The sequence below is a fragment of the Podarcis cretensis genome, assembly GCF_951804945.1.
Source record: "Podarcis cretensis genome assembly, chromosome: 3".
NCBI lineage: Eukaryota > Metazoa > Chordata > Lepidosauria > Squamata > Lacertidae > Podarcis > Podarcis cretensis.
This window is the reverse complement of record NC_137172.1, coordinates 107,451,520-107,474,584: the sequence shown is the minus strand read 5'-3', so window position 1 is coordinate 107,474,584 and position 23,065 is coordinate 107,451,520. Positions and strand designations below refer to the sequence as shown.

Below are 23,065 nucleotides of genomic sequence, written 5' to 3'. Positions count from 1 at the left end.
GGTTTAGTCCTGCTGCCCACATAACCTGGAAATCTATCTGTGGACAAACACTGGCTCCCTCGGCCTGAAAGCACCTCATAGTTGCCTTGGACTGGACTTAACTGTCCAGGGGTCCTTTACCTTTTACAGTAGGGATCCCTGCAGAACTTGCAGAGAGGATCAATGAGCTTATTCTGACCTCATTGTGCAGAGTTCTAGAACATGCCAGGAGCCTCCACTGAGTACAGCAGGTTTCCTGACCCAAGATGTTTGTCACACAATGTGCCGAGGTGGGGTATGACCAGTGACAAAGAAGTCCCATTCCACATGAAGTGTTTGCGCGAATGGGGCTTCTTCAATGGATGCCACCTTCAATATTGTCCATCCTGACTGGCAGTGGTTCTTCATGGTTTCAGACATGGTACCCCACTCCCCAACTGGAGATGCTAAAGATCTGGGACCTTTTGCATGCAAAATATGCACCTTTCCATAGATGCAATTCTATACACAAGGGGTTGCTAACCCATAGACTTTCAGGTGCTTTTGGACAACAACTCCCATCATCCCTGATGGGATGCTGGTTGGGGCTGATGAGGTTGATGGGAATAAGATTCCAACAACATCAATGCCTGCAATCTCATGGGTAGTGTCCGTGTACAGATGCAGATCAATGGAAGTCTCTGGAAGCTGCAACAAACTGCTTAATCCAATCCCAGAATCAATTTCTGATGTTATCTCATTTAAACCAGAATTCCAGAGAAGTAGATTGCAGTATAGAGTGAACCAGGGGAACAATAAAGGAACGGAATGGTGAAAACATTCTCCTCCCGAAGCAAGCAGCCTTTACTATTTGGCCACTGAGTCCCTGCTTCAGAAGCACAGCTGTTCCCGTCAAAAGCCCTGAAGACCATGATATACAACATAATGAACCTTGAGACTCCAGCAGAATAGCCACAATTCAATGCAGCTGGGTTGCTCAACTGGTAAACAGGGAGGGAATGTTTAAAAGAGAGGCATTCCTAATTTTCTGCCCTTGCTAAGCTTTAGAAGTACTGGATATTTAACCTGGAGGGAGGCAAAGGGGGCTTTTAAGGCATCCTTTTATGCTCGCTGGATGAAGTCACTAGAGTCTGATTGTGTCTGATTCAATTCAGAAGGTCCCACATTCAATCCCTGCCATCTCCTGTAAAAGGACCTTGGAAGCAAGCCCCCATCTCTGCTCCCTTAGGCCTTGGAGTACTGTAAGGTAAAGGGACCCTTGACCATTAGGTCCAGTCGTGGCCGACGCTAGGGTTGTAGAGCTCATCTTGCTTTATTGGCCGAGGGAGCTTCTGGGTCATATGGCCAGCATGACTAAGCTGCTTCTGGCGAACCAGAGCAGTGCACGGAAATGCCGTTTACCTTCCTGCTGGAGCAGTACCTATTTATCTACTTGCACTTTGACGTGCTTTCGAACTGCTAGGTTGGCAGGAGCAGGGACCGAGCAACGGGAGCTCACCCCCTCACGGGGATTAGAACTGCCGACCTTCTGATCGGCAAGTCCTAGGCTCTGTGGTTTAACCCAAAGCACCACCCGCGTCCCACTGGAGTGCTGTAGACAGGGCCAAACTAAGTGCTGTAAGGTAGAAACTGGACATATCACTGTATAAGGTAGCTTCATATCCTCACTTTCAGCAACTGTCATCGCTCAATGACAGAGTTCATGCATTGTATGCAGAATTCTCAGGTTGAATCCCAAAATCTGCACATAGGGCACTGAAAGAATCATGCCTTGAAATCCTGGAGAGGCACAGCTGATAAGTGTTCACAATACAAAGCTAGAGGGACCAAGACCCAGACTCAGTTTAAGGGTGCTGTCTATGTTCCTATGATCCCTCTAAATAAGTGGGTGAGTTATTTTCTTCCTTTTATGGTATTCCTTTCCTCCCTTTAAGGGGTATACTAGTTCATTGCAAAGCACAATGCAATTTTTGTGAGTTGCCAAGCCAAAAGAATGGTACGAATGTCATTGGATCAATTGCAAGCTGATTTTATTTGAAGATGTACACAAGACCCATTCACTTCTTTTGAGGGTGTATCTAACAAGAATACTTATTACGCCCACTTTTCTGACTCAGCCATCTGCCTAGTGGTCAACAGAGCCTTTGGCAGCTTGTAGCTGTTGAGCTTTTTGGGGGAAATGAACCTCAAAGTTCTTGAGCTTATTTTTTTGGGGGGGGGATCAACCTCAAAATTGAAATTAATGAAACAAAGTTCGTCATGTTCATTAACTTTACTGGGACTACTCTGAGTAGGAGTAGTACAGTGGTACCTCGGGTTAAGTACTTAATTCGTTCTGGAGGTCTGTTCTTAACCTGGAACTGTTCTTAACCTGAAGCACCACTTTAGCTAATGGGGCCTCCTGCTGCTGCCGTGCTGCCGGAGAACGCTTTCTGTTCTCATCCTGAAGCAAAGTTCTTAACCCGAGGTACTATTTCTGGGTTAGCGGAGTCTGTAACCTGAAGCGTATGTAACCTGAAGCGTATGTAACCCAAGGTACCACTGTATTGGCTACCACTGAAAGTCTACAAATCTATGCAGAGTATCACTCTCATCATTTACAAATGTTAATTGAGATTTTTCCTCCTGATCCGACGGTTCCTGGCAGATGTTGCATCTCTGAAAGACCCATGGAGCTTCTCCACCTACATGGAGCTATCCTGTTCCCCACAGGGAAAGGAAGAATGGTTTGTGTAGAAGGAAATGGCTGTTCTGTACAGAACTATTTCAGAGAGAGAGGGGGGAAGCTTGTTGGCCCAGGGGCTAGTTGTGCATTAGGATGCCTGTGGCATTCTGGATCAGGGGGTATAAATTAGGGATTAAAATCATTTAAGCACCAAAGGCAACATGAGAATATGTTTGTGTAAAAGATCGTCACATGCTTAGATGTGCTCGTAATCAAATCCGGCCTACATGGTCAAATGTAGTGCTGAGTGAAATGTGTGGGCAGGGACTTTGGCATAGTGTGTGTCCCAAACCCAAAATGTACTAACTAGGAAAGCCAGAATCTTCAAATTCACCACAGACAGACAGAATGTTTCTAAAGTGAATATGTGTTTTCTGTTTTGTAAATTTGAGCATTCACTTTTTTTTAAAAAAGGGAACAGCAACAACATTCCATGAACACCCAGTCAAGTAGTCAAACTTTTCCTTGAGCCCTTAAACAAATGATCTTTCAGTTCAGAAGAACACACTCTCCCAGTTCCATTAAATGAAAACGGTACAGGAGGTTGGACAAATATTTTTTTTCCACCTGCAGAGCAAAGCTATCCAACTCTAAGGGAGTCCAGAAGGAGTCCAGGACAGTAAATATAAAATCATGGGCAAGCTGGCAAGCAGTGAGTTTGAGATTAAATTGCACTATAGGCCCAGTAAAACTTGCTGTCAAATTAGTAAATATTATAGCTCGTTGCATTTTTGGTATGTCACTGATGCTGATGCTTCACATAACATTGTCAGGTTTACTTTGGTTTAATCTTATCTTGAAACTGAGTTGAAGTAAGTGGATTTCTATGCATTTTTCAAAGACCTAAACTGCATCTTTACTTGACATAGCAGTACAAAAAAAAACAAAAAAAAAAACTGCCAACAATACAGGCGATGAACCAAACAATTAATATTAATTTAATCTTTACAATAGTTGCATAGTTATAACTTTGGTCCAGGAAATTCTGTTCCTTAAAAAAACTTGCTTTCCTTCACTGTACTTCTCTTTCAGGCTATATAATCTCAGGAAGAGATTATATGGATCAACCAAGAAAGGATGAATGGACTCAGTTTATGTATATTTCTTGGAAAATGCCACGGTCTCTAAGTAGATACATTTCCAGGTCTTTGGATATATTTTATGGGGAAACTCATATTGGGCATATTAAAGACATTCAGAATCGATTTTTATCAAGGGGGAAAATGAACATATTTTGTATTGGTAGTACATCAATGATAAAAAGTCAAATTTTGGTCATGGCTTCCGCCATATATATTAATTGAGGAATTGGCAGTGATATTTTTCAAATTAATTTGAACTGAAAACAACAGTCTTTACAGACTGGTATCTTTACAAGATAATGAACTCATTACTCGTCCATGTTTATCAATGACTTAGAGCTCCAGTCTAACATTGTGAGGATTCCATCAAAAACAACAATCTATTCTCCTGTCTGATACTCGCAACTGAGATGTCATACACAACTGTTTCTGAGGTCTGCTTCTAGTAGCTCTGACCAACTTCCTCACAGTGGCTGTTCTTTCACCTATGTTTTATTTTTAATAAAAATAAAAATAAAAATGACAATTCTTCGCTTCCAATGAATTCACAACGTGTATCTTCCTCTCTCTCTCCAATTGCTTAAGCTTATAATCGGCCTTGTTTGTTTTTGATTAAATAAAGATGTTCTGCTCCTTTTGTAGAAGTGATGTCACCTAATTGGCTACATGTTGGCTTGCCTATGACGTACATAAAATGTGATCTGCTGTTGTTAAAAAAAAAAGGAGGAAAGAAAACCCCCCAAAAGTTTAAGCTTGATTAAAGCAAGTTTCTCAAGTGGTCTTTTAATAGTAGGGCTCTCTAGAAAGATTCTCAAATTCTGTATTATTATTATTTCTTTGTAGAAAGGGATGGGGTGGAAGAAAAGGAGATTTTCTCTCCTCTTAGTTAACCACAGGAAACAAAATATTAACGGCTGGAGGGGGTATTTTGGGTCCTCCCCAAAATCCGAACCACAATAAGACTGTTCCCCTTTCATGTGAATACATATTTCAACATTTCGTTTCTGTAAACTCCATATATGTGGGACGAGCAAGACTCTTGAAGCACCAGTTAGCGGTTTTGATCTAAATCTCATCATCTAATTATTTTTACAGCGCATTCTTACAGGGGTAGAAACAGTTCCGCCAAGAGATGGTTCACAATAATTAGAAGCCCCAGTGGATCTTTTATGAATGTTTAAAGGCTTCCATATGCAGGCTGCTGACATGGAAATGCACAACATGCTACTCCTCATCGAAGCAGCAAGTCCCTTGTTGCATATTGTCAATGTGAATGGCACCAGTGCCAGCCAGTTTTGCTCCTGGCTGTGAATGACTTGCGGGGAGAACAGCATTGTGTGCTTTTCAGTTTCCAGCTAATATCGATCTCAGCTATGCATGTTCTGCATTAGGGGTGCCAACTTGAATAAAACATTGAGGGGGCCCAGGTAAGCCCTGCCCCACATAACGCAGTGCACACACACACCATTTGAACGGCAATGTCCATCAACTTGGAGGGGGGACAGCCCCCTCAAATATTTTATTTACAGGGAACCAGACAGAGGGCCTTCTCGGTAGTGGCACCCACCCTGTGGAACGCCCTCCCTTCAGATGTGAAGGAAATAAGCAGCTACCTTCTCTTTAAAAGACATCTGAAGGCAGCCCTGTTTAGGGAAGTTTTTATATATTTAATGCTGTATTGTTTTTAACACTTGATTGGAAGCCGCCCAGAGTGGCTGGGGAAACTCAGCCAGATGGGCGGGGTAAAAAAAATAAATTATTATTATTATTATTATTATTATTATTATTATTATTATTGGCCCCAAAGCCACCTCGGCCCCTAGGAGTTGTCTCCTATGTTCTGTATATAAGAGACATGCACTAAATGCAATGGAGTTACTGGGAACTACAAAATCCATAATGCAGCACAACTGCATTTCTATAAAACATTACAGTGGACCCTCGGGTTACATAACCTTCGGGTAACGTAATCTTCGGATTGCGAACAGCAAACCCAGAAGTGGGTTTGCTACTCGCACGTGCGCAGAAGTGGTCCTCCGGTTATGAAATTTTTGGGATACGGCTGGGCCTCCGGAACGGATCACATTCATAACGTGAGGTATCACTGCATAGGGCTGAGATTAGGCAATTGGCAGGAAGATTGGAATTATGCCTGGCAGTTATGAAATCTAATGATTCAGACTGAAGTTTCACATAAATATGTGGCTTTCGACAAGAGCAGTTTTTATATATTGCCAGGGGAGGCTTCTCCTACAAATGAAGTAGCCCTGCCAAGATTCTGAACCTGCCCAAACCAAAGCCATGGTCCAGTTTTTGTCCTATCACCCACGGTAATATCAATACAGTATTGAAGTAAAGCCTCTCCTCCCGGAGGGGAGGTGTTGTGGGTGGGATGCGATTTCTGCTATTCCACCTCACCTTTTCACCTTCTCATCACGAGTCACCCACCCACCACTCCCTTAGGGCTTAGGGCTTAGCTTTTCTCTTGACCTTGCTATGGACCTATGGCTGTCGCCCAGGTTGCCCAGGGGGCCTGGTAGGAATTTTTCCAACTGGCATTAGGCCTTTTGGTTTTTTCGCCTACCTCGTAGCAATCGTCACAACTTTCTTGGTATTTGGCGTTTAGGCATTGGAATGTGTTGTTGGTGTGTGGAAGGGCAAGGTGTGGCCATCGCCTACCCTCAAATTTGGGTATTCCGTTAAAGGAATCCGGGGGTCGTGGATCCTGTCCATTGCCTGTGTGGCGGGGGGCCATGGCATGACTCCCAGTGACATCAGGGGAGAGCTTATAGTTGTATTAGCATCAACAGGCTCCACCTTCTGGTGAATAACCCCACTTTTAGGCTCACCCCTCTCCGAGTGGGTGGAGTTAACCTTTCGTGGTCCAATGCCTAAGCCAATACCTTCTCACTTGCTGTAATCAATAAAGTTGTGGCCTTTTCTTGCCCATTAACCTTATACACTGTGTCCGTGTGTATTTATTCCACAAGATGGGATCGGGTCCTCAAGCCACAACTAAAGAAGTTTCTGTCCATCTGCTTTACCAGTCATAAAAACCACTAGCCGTAAATTCCTTCCAAGGAGGAGTGGGGGGAAGGAAACCAAATTTCTATGAATCCATCTTCTGCCTACCATTCCTCTGGCAAACTATAAAGGCCATAAAGGTCTGACTTGTTTCAGGCCATGACCATTGATGTTAAAAAGAAGAAGAATATTCATGAGCAAGAATGGTCCCATTTCCGATGGTAATAAGGCCAGCTACTTATTTCAGCGCTAAGTTGTTGTTTATAGGACCAGAAGGATGAAAATCCCTTCTACTTCATACTAAGACCCATGGTTTGCATTAAAATGAAAGTCAAGCAAGAAACCACAAGATTCTTCTGAAAGAGCCTAATTGGCACCTAATCTGGACTAATTGCTAGCAACTGGAAAACTGATTACAAGAAATGTGGTATTGCTTTGACATCAATATAGGGATACTTGTGCTTTGCAAAATTATAGTTTCTCATCTACAGTGCAGGTAAGTTCTTATTTATTATGGGAAAAGACAATTACATGCCTTTTGCTCCTTGAACAAAGCAAGATATTGTGGAGCAGAAAATCGAAAGGCAATAGATGTGATGGTAGATCCAAATGTCAAAGAAAGTGGACAGAGTAAACTTCTTTCATCTGTTCTATTAAAAGGTTGTTTTTTGTTTTTTTGAAGTATTCACCAATTCCTTAGTACAGAGATCTCTGAAATATTTGAAATGGGTCATTCCAAATCAAGTGATCCAACTTTTTTTTTTACCTCATGTCATCCAGTTTTCTTAATATTTTGTACACTTGTTGAATGATCAAAACAAAGTTTAAATTTAATTTTTAATCTCACCTAATTTTTGAGTTATGAGGGTCTGAAATTTCTAAAAATTGACAATTTTGGCCTTGTTGGACTACACAAAAGCCTTTAAAGCTCAGCCCAGGAGTGAGATACACCAAAACCAAGAACACCAATCTCTTCAGAACATCATGGGCTTTAATATGATATGTCACATGATGGACTTACATAAAATTTTAAATGAAAGTTGTGAAATTTTAAATTGTAAAAAGTTATTAAAAATTAATTTGATTTTAAAATTCCAAAAAATGCATTGATCATTTAATATTTCTAAGAGCTACCTTCAAAATTTCATCTTGGGATCTCAATGGGATCACATTAAAACATATTTTTGTACATACATTTATCCTAAATAAAACCCAATAAGCCAGACATGTATGGCAGCAGCAGTCAAAGATGCTCCCTTGTGACTGCTACCATCATTCAGGACAAGCAATGGCTCATTGTCCTCCCTGAGCTTGGGATTCTGAGAACTCAGGATGGCTTTCGAAATTCCAAGACTATCCCTGGAAAATAGGGGCACTTGGAGGATGGCTTTCGAAATTCCAGGACTATCCCTGAAAAACAGGGGCACTTGGAGGGTATGCAATCAGTGCTTCACTAATGCTACAGCTCGTGAGAAGGAAAACTGGAACAATTCGTAAAGGAAGAATCGCCTGTCACAATATGATTACAATTGGTCCACCACAGTGGAATTAGTGCCTATTCCAGAGGCTTCATTATTGGCTCATTTATTTATTTATTTTGCAGCCAAACTAAACCATTGCCCTAAAAAAGAGGAGGGGGAGGGGGAGGAGAAGAAAAAGAGAAGAGAAGAGAAGAGAAGAAGGAAGGAAAGAAGGAAGGAAGGAAAGAAGGAAGGAAGGAAGGAAGGAAGGAAGGAAGGAAGGAAGGGGCTCTATTACTTTTTCTGGCCTGAACTTTTTGCAAGTGACAGTAAACCTAATTTGGATGATATGTTGCACTAAAACAAGGTATGCGGGAAAGATTCTCTTTTCTGACAGAAGAGTGTCCAGCATCGGAACCCATTTTTATAAGCCTCAAATCTAAATAGACATGATGAATCCACCCAAATCAAGCTATTCATTTTCTATCAATAAAACTCGAGGAAATTGCAGTCTTTAAACATTTATAGTTTTAATTATCCCTTGGCAGAGACAGAGAGCCTGGTAATGTGCTATATTCATAGTGACACGTACCAAGAAAAGGAGAAAAAGAATATGAAATAATAAAACGTACCAAAGTTCAACTTATTTTTGCAGCACCATCTTCTGCCATATTGCTGATCTTTAGCAGAGATCTTAAAGTGTGCTAGTCACAATTTCTAAGGTTGCAATAAAAGTTGGAATAGGCCTTTCATCAGGAAACTGTAATTTGGGTATGGGGGAGAGATTTTCTTTTTCTTTTTAAAATAATTTTTACTAACAATTTCAGCACATCAAAATTTCAAAACATATCATATTCATTATTCCCCCTTTTCCCCACCCCTCAAACCCTTCCCTTCCCTGAGACTTCCTTCAGCTCCTCTCTCTGATTTCTCAGCACATATTATTCTCTGCATGTTATAAACTTGTACATATCCTTCCGTTATCTATCTTTCATGCTATCAGCCAATACATTTGTGTATGTTTATTCAAACCCTGCCAAGGAGTCCAGTTCATTTTGTTGTCTTTTTAAATAATTTGTAAAAAGCTCCCTGGGTTAAAGCCTCAGCGCCTAGGACTTGCCGATCGAAAGGTCGGCGGTTCGAATCCCTGCGGCGGGGTGCGCTCCTGCTGCTCGGTCCCAGCGCCTGCCAACCTAGCAGTTCGAAAGCACCTCCGGGTGCAAGTAGATAAATAAGGACCGTTTACCAGCGGGAAGGTAAACGGCGTTTCCGTGTGCGGCTCTGGCTTGCCAGAGCAGCGATGTCACGCTGGCCACGTGACCCGGAAGTGTCTCCGGACAGCGCTGGCCCCTGGCCTCTTAAGTGAGATGGGCGCACAACCCCAGAGTCTGTCAAGACTGGCCCGTACGGGCAGGGGTACCTTTACCTTTACCTTTAAAAAGCTCCCATTCTTCCTTAAAGTCACAGTTGTCCTTGTCCCTCAGTTTGTATGTCAATTTAGCCAATTCTGCATAAGTCATCAGTTTTTCTTGCCACCATTCTTTCATTAGGATTTCCTCATTCTTCCATCCTTGTGCTATCAAGACTCTTGCCTCTGTTGTCGCATACATAAATAAGTTATTTTTCTTGGCAGGTCTTGTCCTAGAATCCCTAACAAAAATGCTTCTGGTTTTTTTTACAAATGTCATTTTGAACATTTTTTCAATTCATTGTATATCATTTTCCCCCCAAATTTCATTTCTCTACATTCCCACCACATAGGATAAAAAGTCCCTTCTTTTTCTTTACATTTCCAACATATGTTTGACCCGGTTTTATACATTTTTGCTATCTGTACTGGTGTAATATGCCATCTATACATCATTTTCATGTAATTTTCTTTCAAAAGAGAACAGTCTGTAAATTTCAAATTTACTTTCCACAATTTTTCCCAGTCCTCAAATTGTATATTATGTCCTATATCTTGTGCCCATTAGATTTTCTCTCTCTTACTAGCTGAATTTTTCAGCCAATGTCACTGACAATAAGCCTCAGAACATTTACCGTATTTTTTGCTCTATAAGACTCACTTTTTCCCTCCTAAAAAGTAAGGGGAAATGTGTGTGTGTGTTATGGAGCAAATGCAGGCTGCACAGCTATCCCAGAAGCCAGAACAGCAAGAGGGATTGCTGCTTTCGCTGCACAGCGATCCCTCTTGCTGTTCTGGCTTCTGAGATTCAGAATATTTTTTTTCTTGTTTTCGTCCTCCAAAAACTATGTGCGTCTTATGGTCTGGTGCGTCTTATAGAGCGAAAAATACAGTAACTCTCAAGGTGTAAAAATGATGAGTCAGGGCTTACTATTAGTGTGATTTCAAAATGTAAGAAATTTTGGATTTAAGGCTACAGTCCTATGTCTACTTACCTGGATATGCTTTGTTGAATTCAGCAAGGCTTGCTTGTAGTATATAGGACTGTGAAGTCAGGGGAGTTTCTGCTTCACCAGATAACTGCAAATTATATTTTAGATATAATATATATAATCTATATTTTAGATATTGTAGATTCACCTGCCCCATAATTTGAACTCTGGGATTTGTGGCAATGGAGTGGGAGAAGGGTGAGGGAGACAATGAACCTATTATTGTGGAACTCTGTAGTATGTAATAGGGATGGTGGCAGAATTTGTTACTGAGCAGTGAACACAGTCCACTGGTCTACTCCCTTTGCAAAACAGCCTTGCTGCAATTTTCTCGGATACCATTTGAATTTTTTTTTGGTTGGGGTGTGATGGTGGAATTTTTTGAATGTGACAATATTTGTTCCGATGCAATTTAGTCCGCTATAATCATCATCAGCTCTTAGCTGTCTGCTAACTGTCTGTATATTAACTTTAACCTCTGTCTCAATGATTCAGTGCTGAAGTGATTATGTTAGCCATCAACCATCAATAACATTCATTGTTATATTATTAACCCTTTTCTCACCTTTGGCCCACTGTGTGACTTAACCACACACACACACACACATGACCATTGTTATCTTATATGTTAATGTGAATTTACTATATTTATTGATGGGCTTCACTGGTATTTTGTGCATGTTAAAATGTGAGTCAGATGTATTTACTTTTGTGACAACACTATTACATCATTTATTATAACTTTATAATAACTTTAACTTTATTATAACTTTGTAATAAATGGTTAATTTTCCTATCTTCCTGTGCAAAAATGTGTCAGTTAGCAAGGAGGGAAATAAGCACCCTCTGCAAGCTATGCCTTGAACGATGTGAACTGGGTTTTGGGGGACGCGGTGGGTTGCGAAAGTGGGAGGAATCATAAACACAGTGCTCTGAAATTTGTACCATTCTAGATTGCAATGTTTTATTTGGTAAGTTGAGGCAGGGTAAACAGCCAATTCCTGTCCTTTCCTTGCTCTAGTCAGCACCTTCATAAAATTCATTGTACCTCTTATTTATAAATTTTTAATTAAATATTCTAATTTACATTTCAAAATATTCATTTGAACAACCTTAAATCAGTGACTTCCCTTCTTCTTTTTCTGTGGTTCATGTTGCATACCACACACCCCTGCATATTTATCCATTGTTACATCCATCAAAACTTATTTACACTGTTGAATTTATCTTAATGCTACCAGCGTTTTTAAATAAACACAATTTTCACCCATACATTCAATAAATATTTTCTAGTCTTCTTTAAATGTACATTCTTCTTGTTTTCTTATTCTATATGTTAAATCTGCAAGCTGCACGTATTCCATCAGTTTAAGTTGCCATTCTTCTTTGGTTGGGACCTCGCTCGTTTTACATTTTGGGGACAACAAAACATGGGCCGCCGTAGTAGCATACATAAATAGTCTTTTTTGACACCTGGGAAATATATATATTCATTGTACCTCCTCCTCCTCCACTGCCCATTTCCCATCAGTTCATCTTCAAAATCCAATTTTCACTTCTACCCATAATCATTTTCATATTCAGCTAACACTATTCCCCCCCCCCCAAAAAAAGCTACCCTACTCAATAAGGTAAAGGTAAAGGGACCTCTGACCATTAGATCCAGTCGTGGCTGACTCTGGGGTTGCGGCGCTCATCTTGCTCAATAGGCCGAGGGAGCCGGCGTACAGCTTCCAGGTCATGTGGCCAGCATGACTAAGCTGCTTCTGGCAAACCAGAGCAGCGCATGGACACTGTTTACCTTCCCGCCAGAGCGGTACCTATTTATCTACTTGCACTTTTTGGTGTGCTTTCGAACTGCTAGGTTGGCAGGAGCAGCGACTGAGCAACGGGAGCTCACTCCTTCACGGAGATTCAAACCGCCGACCTTCTGATTGGCAAGTCCTAATTTCTGTGGTTTAACCCACAGCACCACCCGTGTCCCAGGCACCCTACTCAATTCCTACCCATTAACGTAAGCCATTAACACTGCAATTCATTACAATTCCAGTAGTACCACTTTAAAAAAAGCCAATGGAGCCTCCACCTTCTGTCGTAGCCAGAGCTGGAAAGGGTAGCTGACTGTATTGAATTCACAATGCATCCACTATAAGTTGTGAGCCATGCCCAAGCTTAGTGTGAGTGATGCATGAGGAGCGGCTATTGGCACTGCCAGGCTACATTTTTAATACCACTCCTAAGTGGTATTAAATTTGACCTGTGCAGTGTTATCTCACGGATACACAGTGTGGTGTGACCATTTCAATTTGCCTTGACTGAAAAAGAGGACGAGTCATGCCTCTGTGCAGAATCCAAACCAAAGACCAGTGCAATGGGTCATTCATTTGTTTGACAATACAAGTTGTTAATATGCTAGCTATTTCACAAGAAGAAATGAATAGACGGTAACCCTGAGGAAAGACGCATACCTCAATGGACAATTTCTGGCTCACTGAGTTTTCAGCCAACTCTGAAATCATTGCGACCAACGTAAACAATAACGTTATTTATGCAAAGCTACTGGACCAGATTGGGAATAGTTAAAAATAGCAAAGTGAGGACTGAAGTGAAATGGTACTTGAGATGAATCGTTATCCAAACTTGTACCAGGTTTTGGATTACATACGGGTTCTGAATGTAAGATTTCAAAAAATAATAAGAATGCAAAAAATGTTCACTGTGCCATGAGCATAAACTGGACGCAATAAGGACACAGTAAATTTGATCCAGTACCAATATGTAGGCAATGCAATAGTTTTGTTTTTTTAAAAAACCAGACACAAGCCCAGTGTGGAAGGGTTAACTGTAAGCTAAGTAGATACCAAGATCAGGACGCAAAATTCTTTGTTAGTGAAAGCAAATAAATCAGTGAACATCAGAGAGTAATGAGAAACAGATTTCCCTTAGTTAATTTCTGGGATATGTCATGGCTTTGGCTAAAGTCTGGCATAACATATTCATGATGCACAAATTCTACCACCCATGATAGACTGCAGTTTGTGAACAAAGCAAGCAATTATTCACATCTCTAACAGAATGAGCCCATTTCTAATTTCAATTACATTATTCTAAATCTGGAATCTTTCATCTAAAGTCATATTTAGACAACCTTTACATGCACATAGTCTTATAATGACCGTAGACACGTTTGAAATCCGATGGCTAGGGTCCAAGTGTCCGTGAGTGTGAGCAGAAAACACCTCCACATGCATTGGAGAGATATTTCCTTCCACCAACTGACTCATACATCTCCTAGGGGGCTGTTCCAGAGATTTTTCAGGAGCATTCCTGATGGAAGTGGAAGCTGAAAACCTCTAAGCAGAACACTACCCATGGCACTTTGGAATCTGGCCTATATTGGGTAATATTTCACAGTTTGAAGAGTGCTGAGATCTATTCCAGGGTTTTATTATTTATGCAAATGCGTTCCAAAACCAAAAAGCCAGCATTATCCAAAAATGCAATTTTGCGTTGCAGTTATGTAAGAAAGTGAAGGCTCAGAGGACGAATGGTTTTCACTGCACATCATCATCTGAATTCTCACATGTTGCCTCTCAAATATTTTAGATTCTGTTCTGCAGCCATTTGGCTACCTTTATGTCAGTTTAATCCACCTCTCAATACGTATTCTTTCAACCACCATTTGAAAGCTTAACATGATTTAACATCTCTTGTACTTTTGAGACATGCTTACCTTTTGAAGCATTATAGGTTCTCACGATAGTTCGTGCTCTTCACACCAAGTCACCTGTTCTTATATTTTAGCCTGTTTGTTCTGATACATTTTGTCTTCTCACAAGCATTTCAGTTACCGTATTTTGCACTATATTTTTACAAACTCGAATATACATGGATGAGAGCTGACCTATCATCTTTAGTCTCATGAATGAAGCTATATGCATAGGGGCCATAATAAATGAACCGCCAAAGATGTCTGCAGTCCAATGCAATCTTAGCAATTAGTCCTCCAGATGATTGTACGTATGTGTTTTAGATAGTTATATCACGCCTTTCCATAAGAAACTCCCAAGTCACAATTATTTATTTTTTAAAAAATCAATTAAGAACATTAATGGAGGACAGTGAAAATAAACTTATTTGAAATTTTGTATACTTATGTTTGGGGTTTAATTTTGATGGAAAAGTCAACAAAAAAAAGTATGAGAAAGAAGACAATATAAGAATTTACAAAACTTTTACAAAACGCGGTCCACTTTTATTTCATTTGCAACAAAGAAAGAACATGTGTAAAAACCACCCACAACACATGGGAATCTGTGGGATTACACTTTTAAAATGGACAGCTATTGAATTAATGTTATATTTATTATTAGGGATGCGAATGGTGCTGTGGTCTAAACCACTGAGCCTCTTGGGCTTGCTGAGTGGGAGTTCCCCTTGACGGGGTGAACTCCCGTTGCTTTGTCCCAGCTCCTGCCAACCTAGCTGCTCAAAAGCACACCAGTGCAAGTAGATAATAGGTACCTCTGCAGCAGGAAGCTAAACAGCATTTCTGTGCGCTTTGGTTTCTGTCATGATGTTCCATTGTGCCAGAAGTGGTTTAGTCATGCTGGCCCCATGACCCAGAAAGCTGTCTGTGGGCAAATGTCAGCTCCCTCAGTCTGAAAGCAAGATGAGTGCCACAACCCCATAATTGCTTTTGACTGGACTTAACCATCCAGCGATCCTTTACCTTTACCTTTATTATTACTAATACAACTGAACAGAGTTGGGGTTGCTATGGTGTGGAAAACAGTAGGAGAACTGTAATTGATTGTACAGTGGTACCTCGGGTTAAGAACTTAATTTGTTCTGGAGGTCTGTTCTTAACCTGAAACTGTTCTTAACCTGAAGCACCACTTTAGCTAATGGGGCCTCCTGCTGCTGCTGTGCCGCTGCCGCATGATTTCTGTTCTCATCCTGAAGCAAAGTTCTTAACCAGAGTTACTGTTTCTGGGTTAGCGGAGTCTGTAACCTGAAGTGTATGTAACCTGAAGTGTCTGTAACCCGAGGTACCACTGTATTTTCAAAGTTACTGTAATATAAAAATATTAAGTACAAAATAATGCAAGTATTTTAAAAAGCTCTCTAATACAACACCAGCAAAATTGGGGTAAAACAAAATAGCATTAATAGTGAAACAAGGCAGAGAAGGATAGAGGGATGAATGAATGGAGATAAAAATTGCATCATTTATTTTGGGGAATAAAATTGTCTAAACCTTGCAATTAAAGGTCAGCTGATTTTGCACTATGAGGAGACTCTTTGGGGTGGATATTCCACAACTGGAGCACCACAACATTAACAACAACAACATTTTGAGGGTTGGAGAGCATTGTATAGGATCTCTGATAGGGTTCAAAGGATGGAGAGGTTCATATGGGGCAGGTTGCAGGGTGGGGAAATCAAACAGGTAATGTGCATTGTGTGAAGACATCCCTGCCCCCTCTCTGGTGTGTACAACAGCATGCAAATACAACTTGGAATGCTGTATTTGTGCTCGTGTGTTGCATTTTCAGTCTCCAATGTGTACATAGCCTTAGTTGGACCCAACCCATACAAAACAAACTCTAGGAGAATTTCGACTTTCTCTTCTTCCAAGTTCTATTTCAGCGGAATTTTCCTTACAGTTTTTACTGTTCCTTCTCTGATGAGCATGGACTGTAATGTATTACAGGCACACATTTTATGGGCTGGGTTAATGCGAAAGATTGTATAACCTGATCTCCAGAACACAGCAAATTGCAGGTTAAAAGCACGCCATACACTGCTACTAGTTACCACATCAGCAGTTCAGATATGCACTTATGATTTAAGTCTCTGTGACCTGAGTCCGTCCCCCCACCCCCTTTTTAATGCCATAACTTTAAAAGCAAACCAGAGTTTGGGCTGTCTAGAACTACAATGTGAGCATTATAACAGCCTTGCTCTCGGAGCCATTAAGCCATCTCCAGCACTCTTTTGTACTACATTAAAATAATTCCCAGTAGACAATAAACCTAGACCCCTCGTCTGTGAATCAGAAGCATTAAGTGGTTGACGGGCCGGCTAACAATGGCCTTTGTGGGAAGTCTGACATTACACAGGGGCTCATCATCATAGTAAAGTAATTAACAGATACTTAAAGGAATGTACATTTAAGCTCAGAAAACCTGTTAAGGGACTTCCTAAGTGGGCTGCTACAGTTCCCCCCCACTTTCCACCTCTCCTTTTTTTATGACCAGGTAAAAAAGGAGTGCAGAGCTCAAATCCAATCTGAAAGTAGCTCAGCAGTCATTAGGTTCTCTATCAGCACAAGGCTCTCCCCATTCAACATTTTACAACTCTTGAGAGCCACTCCTGACTTAAGATTTAGAGTAAATAAACAGTTCTGCTCCGACTTCTGTGAAAGCCAAGGAGCAGAAAGACCAGGCAGATACTTCTTCAGTAAAGATGTGGTACTGAGCAAATCACGGGGGGTGGGGGATGGGGGGTGGATGAGATTAACTTTTTAACAGAAAAAGATATTGTCCAACTAAGTTTTGTTCCCCATCCCTAGATACAACTCTCAGTCTGGCTGTAACACAACCCCTGTGCATGTTTTGTCACGAAAGACTGTAGACTAATCTATACTGGTGAGTTATAACATTATAAATGTGTTATAAAATGTGACACCGGGGTGTATGTGTGTCTCTGTACAGCAGTCAATGGAAAATTGCATTGAGAGCTATATAACATGGTCTTTTCTTCTTAGCGTCTTTTTGTGTGTTTTTTTTAGATCAGTGTAGATCCAGCCCCATGCTACCCATTTTTGATTCCTAGGTTCGAACCTTCTGAACCTTTTCTCCACCATCAGCCATTCTTGCTGCCCACCTATCATCAGTGAGCTTTCAATGCCTAGATTGAAAACAAACAATTTTTTTCTGAAAAAGAAAAACATGGAGTATATGTATGGCAGTTACATACCTGGGTACAGCAGAAAAGGGGTTTCATGCAGGAACCTCATGCTTAAGAACATAAAGAGAGTCCTGCTGAATCGAGCCAATGGCTCGTTTAGCTCAGCATCCTTGTCAGGGCTGACTCAGGTGCAGGCCAGCACTCAAACGCAGAGATGAACAGGAAGTCTTATTCTTTATTCAAGAAAACAGCAAACAATGCAGAGAAGCTTCAAGGCAGGACTGCTTCTATAAGACACCCCCCCCCTTTCTCCAGAGGTTGCCCATGTAGACAGGCAAGCTCTTGGGAAGCTTCATGTGCTGAGTCTGAACTGCTTTCTGCCCTGGGCTCTTCCTTCTCACTGAGACCTGTTCTCAATGTCCCACCACTCCACCGGCTCTGAGCCTTCCTCCTCTGAGGCTTCCCTAGGGGGTTCGCCAGCTGGTGCCTCCCAACATTCCTGTCATCCAGTCAGTCCCTGGCAATCCTGTTCTCACAATGGCCAACAGATTCCTATGGGAAACCCACAAACAGCACTCTCCCTACTTGCGATTCCATGTAACTCGCCTTTGGAAGCCTTTATTGGTTTTGACCTACAAAGCCTTAAACAGCTCAGGACCGCAATACCACAAGGACTGTCTCTTCCCATATGAACCTACCTGGACCCTGAGATCATCTTCTGAGGCCCTTCTTTGTGTGCCTCCTCCTCCAGAGGTCCAGAGGGTGGCAACACAAGAACGGGCCTTCTCGGCAGTACCTCCCCATCTGTGGAAAGCTCTCCCCAGGGAAGTTTGCCTGGTGCCTTCATTGTACACCTTTAGGTGCCAGGCAAAAACGTTCCTTTTTAACCAAGCCTTTGCTTGATCTGATTGACATCCAATGCCCTTTTAAAATGTGTTGGGGCTGGACATGGATTAAAAGCCATATAAGCAAATTTAGTAGTGTCAGTTGAGAGTAGTGTCAGTTGAGTGCTGGTGGTTTCTAGGTTGCGGAGGTCCTTGTGACACGCCCTTCATTGTGACACCTCCCTCTGCTGGCTCCTTGGTCGCTAGGGCTCTAGAGGCATAGCCATCTCCTTTGGTTTGATCATTCAGGGAGTGAGAGAGAAAGTGGATGGAGATGTAAGTAGACTTTCTCATCAGCATCTGCATTCTGTGCTGGCATTGCTCCCTGACAGTCTATGGGAACATTTAAAATAGGGAGGTCCTAAGGAAAAGCAGGACATTTCAGGATCACATCAGAAACTGGGATAGCTTCTGTAAATCTGGGACCGTCCCTGGGAAATGGGGGCACTTGGGGGGGGGGTCTGTTACCTGGCCTTTGACACCAGAGTGTTGTATTTTCAAGACTTGCCCTGTTGACACCCAATGCCCTTTTGTGTTGGGGGTGTGTGTGTTATTGGGCTGTTTTTGTTTTTATTATGTACTTGTATATTTTTATATTGTGATCTGATCCTGTGAACTGCCCTGAAACCTGTGGGTATAGGGGCGTATACAAATTTGATTAACAACAGCAACAACAATAATTTTAGATGGTTGTAACTTGCCCTGGGAGGGACGCAGGTGGCGCTGTGGGTTAAAGCCTCAGCACCTAGGACTTGCCGATCGAAAAGTCGGCGGTTCGAATCCCTGCGGCGGGGTGCGCTCCCGCTGCTCGGTCCCAGCGCCTGCCAACCTAGCAGTTCGAAAGCACCTCCGGGTGCAAGTAGATAAATAGGGACCGCTTACCAGCGGGAAGGTAAACGGCGTTTCCGTGTGCGGCTCTGGCTCGCCAGAGCAGCGATGTCACGCTGGCCACGTGACCCGGAAGTGTCTCCGGACAGCGCTGGCCCCTGGCCTCTTAAGTGAGATGGGCGCACAACCCCAGAGTCTGTCAAGACTGGCCCGTACGGGCAGGGGTACCTTTACCTTTACCTTTAACTTGCCCTGGGACCTGCTAGTGAAGGAGGGTAATAAAATGAATAAACACGCAAGGGGTGATTTCTGGTTTTCCACTGTTCAGCAATACAGGATGACACTTAAAAGAAAGAAAGGGCTGCTGCTGAGCTGCAATTAATCACTTTGTGAATTGTTGAAGACACAGGGCCCTTTCCATAGCCTTTTGGTGTGTGGCAGTTGCACCAGAGAGGAAGAGAGGTAGATTAGATAGCTAATGCTCAGTAGGTGCAGGAACAATGGAAGCTTGAATATAAAGGGATAAATTTCACTTTACATATTTGTAAGAAGAAGAAGAAGAAGAAGAGGAGTTTGGATTTGATATCCCACCTTTCACTCCCCTTTTTAAGGAGTCTCAAAGCGGCTAACATTCTCCTTTCCCTTCCTCCCCCACAACAAACACTCTGTGAGGTGAGTGGGGCTGAGAGACTTCAGAGAAGTGTGACTGGCCCAAGGTCACCCAGCAGCTGCATGTGGAGGAGTGGAGACGCGAACCGGGTTCCCCAGATTACGAGCCTACCGCTCTTAACCACTACACCGCATCCTATACCCTTTTAAAATGTGACTCTTTATGGGGAGGGGGTGTTCTTGTTGGGTTATTGTTCTTATTTTGATTTTATATATTGTGATTTTTTTTGTGAACCACCCTGAGACCTCTGGATATGGGGTGTTATATTAAATAAATAAATAAATAAATAAATAAATAAATAAATAAATAGAGCCATACTGCCCCCAACAATAAGGCAGAACATAACCCTCACGTCTAGTAACCATTTACACCAGGCACCTCCAAACTTGGCCCTCCAGATGTTTTGGGACTACAATTCCCATCATCCCTGACTACTGGTCCTGTTAGCTAGGGATGATGGGAGTTGTAGTCCCAAAACATCTGGAGGGCTGAGTTTGGGGATGCCTGACTTACACCCTTGTTGGTCTTCCATTTCATCTTGACCCAAACACAATTCACAGCTGTCATGCACACAGCCCTTCCCTGTAACATGCAGTCATAAGGACCATTAAAAAAGATATGAGCCACTGTAATTCCACTCCAAAGAATGGAATTACACCCCCAAGTGATATCATTTGTGGACTTGGGCCATGGGCGTAAACCTTAATATGAATAATGGTTGAGGAATTCAAATTTATGCAGGAATCCAACATTTTGGAGCCTACCTAGCATGAGATCTAAAGGCAGTTACATGCCAGAGCTGAACATTTGAGAGGAGTTATTATGACGGAAGTCTCCAAAGCATGCCCGCCGTAGTTTTGTGCTGGAACCATGAAAAGAAGTACCATATGTGCAGTCATGTCAGGGTGAGTTTTCTAAGAGCTCAATGCATCAAGAAAATAGAGGCAACTGCACTGGGAACTAGAGAGGGCTGGCGACAGGGGCTGGCATGGTGTGCGATTATATGAAGGAGTTGGGTAAAAGGACGTTTGAAAGGGAGACGTCATCATGAGGAGGCTTGACTGGTTTTCATTATAAACAAGAAGAATGAATGGCAACACAGGTTTAGACATGCGAGAAAGGGAAAGGTGGAAAGAATAAACCTTGAAATGGGAAAAAGGAGAGACAGGCCAGTGATGGCGTGATTTGATTTCCACTGTAAGCCACTCTTTTTGAAGAAAATATAATTATTATTTGAGCCTTAGTGGTTCGGAGTGCCTTCCATCAGCTTTGGCTGGTGGCCCAGCTATGCCCCTATCTGGACAGGGATAGCCTAATTACTGTTGTCTATGCTCTGGTAACTTCAAGGTTAGATTACTTTTTTTTTATAATAATTTTTATTCATTTTTCAGACAGATAATAAAAACAATATAGAACAATATAGCTTCAAAATCATAATTTCATACCCTTCTTTCTTTTGACTTCCCCATACCTCCCCATCCCTGCATCCTTGTTTAATGGTTCTTTAGCAACCCTTAGGTCCATTGTCTTAATTCCCTTTCATAAAGTTTCCTTTAGTTTTTTTTTGATTACTGCTGCAATTCTTTACCTCTTACCCCCTGACATCTTAACATTCCTCAATTTTACAATTGTTTTTAAGATATATTTTAAATTTCTTCCAGTCCTCTTCCACTGTCTCTTTCCCCTGGTCACGGATTCTGCCCGTCATCTCGGCCAGTCCCATAAAGTCAATCACCTTTGTTTGCCATTCTTCCAGAGTAGGTAGTTCTTGCATCTTCCAATACTTTGCCAGTAGAATTCTTGCTGCTGTAGTGGCGTACATAAAGAAAATCCTATCCTTCTTTGGCACCGATTGGCCAACCATGCCCAAGAGAAAAGCCTCTGGTTTCTTAGGAAAAGTCCACTTAAGGACCTCAAGGTTAGATTACTGCCATGCGTTATATGTACGGCTGCCTGTGAAAATGGTTCAGAAACTTCAGCTGGTGCAGAATTCAGCAGCCAGGTTGCTCACCGGACCAGATGGTTTGAGCATATTATACCGATCCTGGTCTGACTGCACTGGCTACTAATCAGTTTCTGGGCCCGATTCAAAGTGCTGGTTTTGACCTATAAAGCCTTAAATGGCTCAGGACCGCAGAACCTCAAGGACCGCCTCTTTCCATATGAACCTGCCCAGACCCTGAGGTCGTCTTCCGAGGCCCTTCTTCATGTGCCTCCTTCTTGAGAGGTCCGTAGGGTGTCAACATGAGAACAGGCCTTTTCTGCAGTGTCTCCCCATCTGTGGAATGGTCTCCCCAGGAAAGTTCACCTGGTGCCTTCATTATACACCACTGAGTGCCAGGCAAAAATGTTCCTTTTTAACCAGACCTTTGATTGATTTGATTGACATCTTATGCCCTTTTAGAGTTTGGTTCTTTTGGCGTGTGTGTTATTGGGTTGTTTTTATTTTGATTATATATATTGTGGTTTTATATTTTGATTTTGTTCTGTGAACCGCCCTGAGACCTCTGGGTATAGAGTGGTGTATAAATTCTAATGATGTTGATGATATTTTGGTGATCAACAAGACAATCAAATATCTGTTTCTTTCCCCACCACATCAGTCAGAAGAAAGCTAATTTGAGAGAGGCATTCCATTGTACTCTATGCCACTATGTATCATTCAGCCACTGAGCCCATTGTCCAGGAAATAAAGAAGAGTTTGGATTTGATATCCTGCCTTTCACTCCCTTTAAGGAGTCTCAAAGCGGCTAACATTCTCCTTTCCCTTCCTCTCCCACAACAAACACTCTGTGAGGTGAGTGGGGCTGAGAGACTTCAAAGAAGTGTGACCAGCCCAAGGTCACCCAGCAGCTACATGTGGAGGAGTGGAGACGCGAACCCGGTTCCCCAGGTTACGAGACTACCGCTCTCAACCACTACACCACACTGGCTCTGTCTCCTCAATGCCTCCATCACATAGGTGACTTGAATAACTTCCTCCATCATTTCTTCTTATAATACAGCTCAGGTGCACTTCCATAAAGGTTGTCCATGCAAAAGTCCCAGAACTGAAGCAGACAACCTGGAAACAGGTGGCATTGGATGGTATTTGGCTG

General features: G+C 42.1%; 1 long non-coding RNA gene across 1 annotated transcript in view; it reads right to left on the bottom strand.

Annotated features, from left to right (window-relative positions):
- Positions 1–2,294: 2,294 nt before the first annotated feature.
- LOC307212810 overlaps positions 2,295–23,065 on the bottom strand; it is a 571,259-nt gene continuing 550,488 nt past the window's right edge. The window contains exon 3 of the long non-coding RNA XR_013837240.1: positions 2,295–2,350. This is a non-coding gene — a long non-coding RNA (uncharacterized lncRNA). The remainder of the gene's footprint in view (positions 2,351–23,065) is intronic.